Source organism: Phascolarctos cinereus, unplaced genomic scaffold (assembly GCF_003287225.1).
Source record: "Phascolarctos cinereus isolate Bilbo 61053 unplaced genomic scaffold, phaCin_HiC Scaffold_5;HRSCAF=322, whole genome shotgun sequence".
Classification (NCBI taxonomy): Eukaryota; Metazoa; Chordata; class Mammalia; order Diprotodontia; family Phascolarctidae; genus Phascolarctos; species Phascolarctos cinereus.
The window spans coordinates 138,686,328-138,695,011 of record NW_027555958.1 but is presented as its reverse complement, the minus strand read 5'-3'; positions in this window follow the sequence as shown (position 1 = coordinate 138,695,011).

Below are 8,684 nucleotides of genomic sequence, written 5' to 3'. Positions count from 1 at the left end.
AGAGCTAGTAGTGATATTACTGGATTAAAGGGTATGCAGTTTTAAAGTTCTTTGGGCATAGTTCCAAATTGCTCTCCAGTATGGTTGAGTTAGTTAATAACTCCACCAACAATGATTTAGTGTTCCAATTTTCCCACCTATTCTCCAAAATTTATTATTTTTCTTTTCTGTCACAATAGGGAGGTTAAATCAGTTAATACTTAAATAAATTGATTCAGGGTATTCATTGTAAGGTAAAATGCTAAAGCTAAAACATGAATATTTTGGCCATATAATAAGAAAAAAAAACTTTTTGGCAAAGACCTTGATGCTGGAAAAGATTGAAGGCAAAATGAAAACAGGGTGACAGAGGATAAGATGGATAGATAGTGTTTAGAAACAGTGAACATAAACTTGGAGAGACTTTTGAGAGATAACAGATGATAGAAGTGCCCAGTCTGCTGTGGAATGTGGGGTCAAAAAGAGTTGGACACAACTGAAGGAATGAACACCAACTTATACCCATACATTTTTGCATAGATACTCATCAAATATACATGTATGCAGAAGTTGTATATGTACATACACATATAAGTGTATGTGTATGTTGTATTTGTTGCATTAATAACTTTCCATTAAGCTCATCATGTTATTCATGAAAATTATCTAGATTCCTTGTTTATTCTCCCAGTGGGCATAGTACTCTATGAATCTTCTTTTTATTAGTTCAAAATAGTATATTTTAATAATGCTTTAGAATTCTCATGAACCATCTGTCATACTTTCTAAGACTACCACTCTAATAATAAATGATAGTTTGTGAATCATTTAAAATTCTTTTGAACCTAAACTCCATCCCAGGTTGGATAAAATAATATGAACAATGGAAGTGGGACATTGAATCTGGGCTGTGTAGAGTATTCTGATTCTCAGAGGAATTAATTCTGTGCAATAACCTTCATTGCTCTACTTTGAAAATAAAATTCTAGGGTTTCAAGGTCAGTAAATGTACCTTTTCAATAGCAACATGTGCTGCCCATGTCTACTGTGCAACATTATGTAGAAGAAGAAGAAGAAGAAGAAGAAGAAGAAGAAGAAGAAAAAGAAGAAGAAGAAGAAGAAGAAGAAGAACAACAACAACAACAACAACAACAACAGCAGCAACAACAACAAAGAGGAAGAGGAGAAATATATTTTCATTTTTTTTTAACTTTTGTACTGTTTTTGATTGAGACCTCTATCCCCTAGAAAGGAAACAATTTTCTTATAAAAAAGAGCTGGCTATCAATAGCCCCCTTCCCCTGTAAATTAATGAAAGAGACATACTTTTAAGAAGATGAGCTAATTTGCCAAGGAAGGAAGAATGAAAAATAATGGCCATCAAATTTGTTGGTAGATATTTTATTCCACCCTTTACCAAGCACTATCAACTTCCAAATTTGTCACTCAAGATTTCACTCAGTGTTCTAGAATATTAGAAGGTGAAGAGAGGTTAAGGGTATAGTATCTATTGCTGAGTAAGTTTTTGTCTTCTGTATTCCTAATCAAAAGTACAAAATGTAAAAATCCTTGTGAACTTTTCACTAGATTACCCCTCTTAGGAACCAAGGGTCACAAAAACCTTCTGTCCTTAGATTCAATGCCTAGTCCAGATGGAGATGGATCTCAGTGTGCTGAATCAGATGTAGATGTCTGTATTGGCCAACATCTGTTTTATGTTGAAGCCCTAACTCAGTGATTTGTAAGTATAAGCAAATTTCCCAGAGGAATGAACTATTACACTCTATCAGATACAGAAATACAACTTATGCTTTATGCCTTTTCCTAAATCTTACCTGATTATTCCAGTATATGTCTCCTCACATTTTAAAAAATTGTTAATATTACATTTTTTTCAAATTACATGTAGGAACAATTTTTTACATTTTTAAATTCTGAGTTCCAAATTCTCTTCCTTCCTCCATCCCTTTTACCTTCATTGAGAAGGCAAGCAATTTAAAATAGGCTATATTTGTGCAGTCATGTAAAACATATTTCCATGTTAGTCATGTTGTGAAAGAAAACACAGACAAAAAAAGAAAAAAAAAACAAGAACCATAAAGAAAGGGTTGTTTTTTTTGTTTAAGTATGCTTCTATCTGCATTCAGACTCCATGAATTCATTCTCTGCAGGTGGATAGTATTTTTTCATTGTAAGTCCTTTGGAGTTGTTTTAGATCATTGTATTGCTGATTGTAGCTAAATCAATCAGTTGATCATTGTATAGAGTTGCTGTTAACTGTGCAATGTTCTCCTGGCTCTGCTCATTTCACTTTCATAACTTCATATAAGTCTTTCCATATTTTTTTTCTCTGAAATCTGCCTACTTGTCATTTTTCATAGTACAATAGTATTACATCAAAATCATATATCATAACTTATTCAGGCACTCCCCAACTGATGGACATTTCTTCCATTTCCAATTCTTTGCCACCACAAAAACAGCCGCTATAATGTTTTTGTATATATAGGTGTTTTTTTCCTTTCTTAAAAAAATTTTCTTTGTGATACAAACCTAGTAATGGTATTGCTGGGTCAAGGGGCATACACATAGATCTTTGGCCACAATTACAAAATGCTCTCCAGAAAGGTTGGATCAGTACACAACTCCAACAACAGTGCATTGAGTGTCCCAATTTTTCCACATCCCTTTGAGCATTTGTTATTTCCCTTTTCTTTCATAATAGCCAATCTGGTAGGTATGAACTGGTACTTCAGAGTTATTTTAATTTGCATTTTTCTACTCAATAGTGATTTAGAGCATTTTTCATATAACTATAGATGCCTTTGATTTCTTCATCTGAAAAATACCTGTTAATATCTTTGACCATTTGTCAATTGGGAAATGGCTTATATTCTTATGAATTTGACTCAGTTCTGTATATATTTGAAAAATGAGACGTTTATTATAGAAATTTACTGAAAAATTGCCTCCTTCTCCTCCTCCCAGTTTTCTACTTTCCTCTTAATCTTGGCTGCATTTGTTTTGTTAGTGCAATACAGCATTTTTTTTTAAAATCATGTAATTAAAATTATCCATTTTACATTTTATAATACTCTCTACCTCTTGTTTAATGAAAAATTCTTCCCTTATCCATAGATCTGATAGTTAATCTATTTCATGCTCTCAAGTTGCTTACAGTATCACCCTTATGTCTAAATCATGTAATCTACTTTATTATCCACTTTTCTTTTATAGGTGAGCTCATCCCCTTCACATTCACAGTTATGATTACTAACTGTATATTTCCTTCCATCCTACCTTTATCCCCTATCTTTCCTATCTTATCCTTCTATCTTTCTTTTTCAACCTGTCCCTACTCAAAAGTGTTTAACTTCTTACCAGTACCTCCCCCAATATGGCCTTTCTTTTGCCATCACCCCTTTATCCCCCTCTCTTATCTCCCTCTCCTCCTACTTTCCTATAGGGTGAGATAGGTTTTTACGCCCAGTTGACTGTGTATGTTATACCTAATTTGGGCTGATTGTAATGAGAGTAAACTTCAAGCATTGTCCTCCACCCTACCCCCATTCCCCTTCCATTGTAAATACTCTTTTGTGCCTCTTTTATTTTTTTAATATAAATTTATTTATTTTTAGTTTTCAACATTTACTTCCACAAGATTTTGAGTTCAAAATTTTCACCCCATTTTGCCCCTCCCCCCACCCCAAGATGGCATGCATTCTGAATACCCCTTCCCCTAGTCTGTCCTCTCTTCTATCTCTCCCCCCTCCTTCTCTTATCCCCTTCCCCTTCAATTTTCCTGTAGGGCAGGATAGACTTCTGTACCCCATTCCCTGTATTTCTTATTTCACAGCTGCACGTGAAAAAATTTTTTAAACGCATTTTTAAAACTTTGGGTTGCAAATTTTCTCCCTTCCTCCCTACACACCCACCCTCATTGAAAAGGCAAGCAACTCAATACAGGTTATATATGTGCAGTTATGCAAAACACTTCCATAGTAGACATATTGTGAAAAACTAAGTCTATTTCCCTTAATCCTATCCTGCCTCCCCATTTATTCTATTCTTTCTTTTGATCCTGTCCCTCCTCAGAAGTATTTGCTTCTAATTACCCCCTTTCCCAATCTGCCCTCCTCTCTATCCCCCTGCTCTCTTTTCCCCTTCTCTTCCTATTTTCCTGTAGGGTAAGACAGATTTCCATATCCAATTGAATGTGTATGTTATTCCCTCCTTAACCCAAATCCTGTGAGAATAAGATTCACTCCTTCCCTCTCACCTTCCATTGTTTCCCCTCCACTGTAACAGCCTTTTCTTTTCTCTTTTTTTGTGAGATAATTTACCCTGTTCTCCTCTCCCTTTCTTCTTCTTCTAGTATAATCCTTTCCCATTCCTTAATTGTATTCTCCAGATATGACCCTTTAATCTTCAACTCACCCTGTGCCCTCTATCTATCTATCTATCTATCTATCTATCTATCTATCTATCTTTCTTTCTTTCTTTCTTTCTTTCTTTCTTTCTTTCTATCTATCTATCCATCTATCTGTCTATATACATACATATAATTTTTTCCCTCCAACTACCCTAATACTGACAAAGGTCTCATGAGTTATAAATATCATCTTTCCATGCAGGAATGTACACAGTTCAACCTTAGTAAGTCTCTTATGATTTCTCTTTCCTGTTTACCTCTTCATGTTCCACTTGAGTCTTGTATTTGAAAGTCAAATTTTCTATTCAGCTCTGGTCTTTTCATCAGGAATGCTTGAAAGTCCTGTATTTCACTGAATGACCATTTTTTCCCGTGAAGGATTATACTCAGTTTTGCTGAGTAGGTGATTCTTGGTTGCAGTCCTATCTCCTTTGCCCTCTGGAATATTATATTCCATGTTCTCTAGTCCATTAATGTAGAAGCTGGTATATATCATGTGTTATCTCTGGAGCTAGTTATGAACAGTAAAGTAACAGAATTCTTTCCTTCCCCTGAATTTCTTTGTGCAACTTCTTTCTATGCTGGTTCTTTCCATCTAGATTCTAGTTGCTGAAGCATGAACTCATGTCTTAAGGCCAAATGACCCTGGGGCTAGATTTCTGCAAGATGACTGAGAGGTCATATTTAAGCCCTGTTACCCTTTGTTGCTTCAAAATTACCAAGGAATATATCAATTAAGAAGGTTTTTTTTTTTAAGTGTGGGAAAGACCCTACCCCATCATAGACAGGAAAGGTAACAGCAAAGGGAAGAAATAAATATTTTTAAAATGGTTAGATAGTTAAGTGGCTTACTGGATAGAATGCTGGATTTAGAGTCAGAGAAAACCTTTGCATCTTACCTTAGAAGGTTACTATCTGTGTGACCCTGGGCAAGTTGCTTAATGTTTCTTAACCTCAGTTTCCTCTACTATAAAATGGGCATAATACACTTACCTCATGTGGTTGTCATGAGAATATCTGTAATTTTTTTGGCAAAACTTAAAGTACTAGGTGAGCGCTACCTAGTATTATTTCCACATACAAATGACATTCTAGTGAAGAGATAGTGATTGGATATGTGGGATAGTGAAATTTTTGAACCGTAGTCATTTGGTCTGGGAGAAGGAACACTCAAAAAAGAAAATAGCAAATAAAATTAAATCTGGATTAATAAAATCAAGAGTCTATAGATGGGGATGAATCCAATTAGTATAAGGGATACAAACTCCAGTGACCTACTGCTTGTTTAAAAGGGGAAAAAAAGTATCGGTAATAATTTAGTGTAATGAAATATAAACTCAATTATAACCTTGAATATCAATAGACTAAACTCACTGATAAAATAGAAAAGAATGACAAAATAGATTGAAAGATAAAACCCAATAATTGCTGCATATACCATAAAATTTTTAAAAATAAAGACATTTATAGTTAAATTGAGGTTCTGGATTAATCTGGTTTTCATCATTCTAGTTTGATTGGAACCAAACAGAACCAAAGGTCAATTTCTAGTTCTTATCCCAAATCAGCCCAAGAAATCCCTCCCTATTTGCCCAAGGCCTAAGCAATATTTTAATCCTCTTTCTCATGTTTCATATTTTTCTTCTATCTCTCACCATTAATAACTTCAACTCCTATAAAGAACTCTAGACAATATACAGCCTCTTAAAAGACGTCTACATCAGACTGAATCCCCAAACCATAACCAAATTGGATATTTACATGGAAACTGTGACACATTATGGAATTCCTCCTACTATGGTGTTTTTTGAATCTACACCTTCAGACCAAGGAAGTGAGAATGAATATTTCATCATATGGATTGTGGTGTACTCTTTATGAATTTGGGTGTTGTGTCCTGGGCCAAGAATACATCTTCATCAAAGAGAGAAATAACTTGCTTTATTCTTCCATACTTTGCTGAGGAAGACTGTTAATTTAATTTATGCAAGTCAAATGACTTATGATCTATAAATGATTTATTCTGAGCATAATTAAATATATTTGCCACCCAAATTTTCTATAAATAAGCTTCTTTTTAAAGTAACTCCAAACTCCTCCCTTACACCTCAAAATAACCTGGAAATGTATCTACAATTCATATATTGGTTGACATGTTTTTTTTTTCCTTCAAAATTCATAATACCAACATAAAAGGAAGCCTGTCCCTTTTTTTGTTCTTAATTAGAATGACACGATAAAGAATTTGGTGTGGTCTAGCCATATATAGCCATAAATAATAATACTTAAAATCTTACATGTCCTATGAAGAGGAGATTAAGTATAGTAAAACTGTATTAGTGAGTACCTAATCCACAAGTGGTCCATCAATGTGAACTGATCCCAATTTCTGAACTTGGATTTACATTTTAGAAATTTGGTAATTCTCATAAAATAAAGATTTGTACCTCTCACTCCTTACCTTTTACCTCTTTTAAATTTAGTGCTACATAATAAGTTCCCTCCGGAAATGAATATCTCAAAGCTCGTACATTGATTCCAGGTATAAAGCTGTGCTAGTTGAAAGAAAGTAATAATAACGATAACAATTTAAAAAGAATGTTCACTCAGCTTTGAATTGACTGACAGATTAAAGTCAAAATATAATACTTTCCAACTGTGGGTGGATTTTATATGGGGATATTTTCACTCATCCTGGAAAGATTTTAATTAGAAGATCTGGATAAGTTTCTTAACTCCTCTTGAAAGTAAGATGGTCTTGGCAGAAAACCACAGACCAGTATAATTATTTAACATTTTATGAGCTAGATATTGTACCACTCGTGGTACCTGCCCAATATGCAAATTTTTCATATAAATTTCCCACAAGTACATGATGCTCAGTCTGTTGAATATATAGTTATCTACCATCTATCATAATTATGCCTGGTTATATAACATTCCCCTTGCCTACTTTTCCAATTGAGGTAACTTTAAATAAAAGAAAGTTAACTGACTTGCCCGGATTCAAATGGCAACATGAGGTAAATTTAGGTTTATGTTTTAGTATTAAAAGCATTTCCTGTGTCAAACACCTTTTCATGTCTACAAAATTTCCTCAAAAAATGCATATTAAATAAGACTATATTCCCTACCCTCTAGATGCTTGAAAACCAAGATGGGTGCTTAGTATATACACTAGGTAAATGAGTGCATGTGTGGGTGGGGAGGGGATAAGAATCTATATTGTACTTACTGTGTGCCAGGCACAGCGCTAAGCATTTTTTACAGTTATCTCATTTGATGTTCACGATAACTCTGCCAGGTGGGTACTACAGCTACCCAGATTTTTCACTTGTGGAAACTGAGTCAAACAAATGTTCAGTGACTTAACAGAGTCACATGGCTAGTAAGTATCTGCTGCTGAATTTGAATTCAATTTTTCTTAACTCTAGACTCAGATTTTAGGCTCTATCCACTGCTCCACCAGTTGACTGTGAGTGACACTTTGAGTATACAGCATATAAAACATGGGGTCCCTGCAGTAGTGGTAGCATTCTAAATCAACTCAGAAGCTGCCTCCTTTAAATATATAGAAAGATAATGGGGTCACTAGCATATGCATTATCCAGTGGGGAGGTGAAATTCATAGTTTGTCCACAAGGTGGCACTCTTCTTGAGCCACCAACCAAATAACAGCTTCAATTCCTTTTGGTAAATGTTTGAGTCTGCAGTCTAACATCTAAGACAATTCATGTTGAAGTGATTCAGTTTTCTGGCATGGTGCTGGTAGACTGTCCAGGTTTCAGAAGCATACCAAGCAATGAGGTCAGCACAATGGCTCTGTAGACCTTCAGTTTGGTAGTCAGTCTAATACATCTTCTCTCGCACTTCTCTTTCCTCTTTCTTTCTCTTTGCTTTGGAGTACCCCAAACATTGAGCTAGCTCTGGCAATATGCAAGTCAACTTCATTATCAATGTGCACAGTCCTGGAATGCATACTACCAAGGCAAGTGGACTTATCTTCAGTAGTCAAAACTTCTCCATTTGCTGACCAATGGTTCCATGTAAGGACAGTGTGCATAGTGCTAGCTGGTGGAGCACCTGTGTTTGCTTGGTGTTAATTGTTAGACCAAAATTAGCACAAGCATCAGAGAATCAATCATGCTTTATTGTCATCTGACAGGATAAGGTACCAGACGCTGAGTTCCTTTCTTAAATTAAATTGCCAAGCATTCAACTCTACTGCAGAGAGTGTAACTCCAAAGGACTGGCCACATTGTTCAAATGCCAA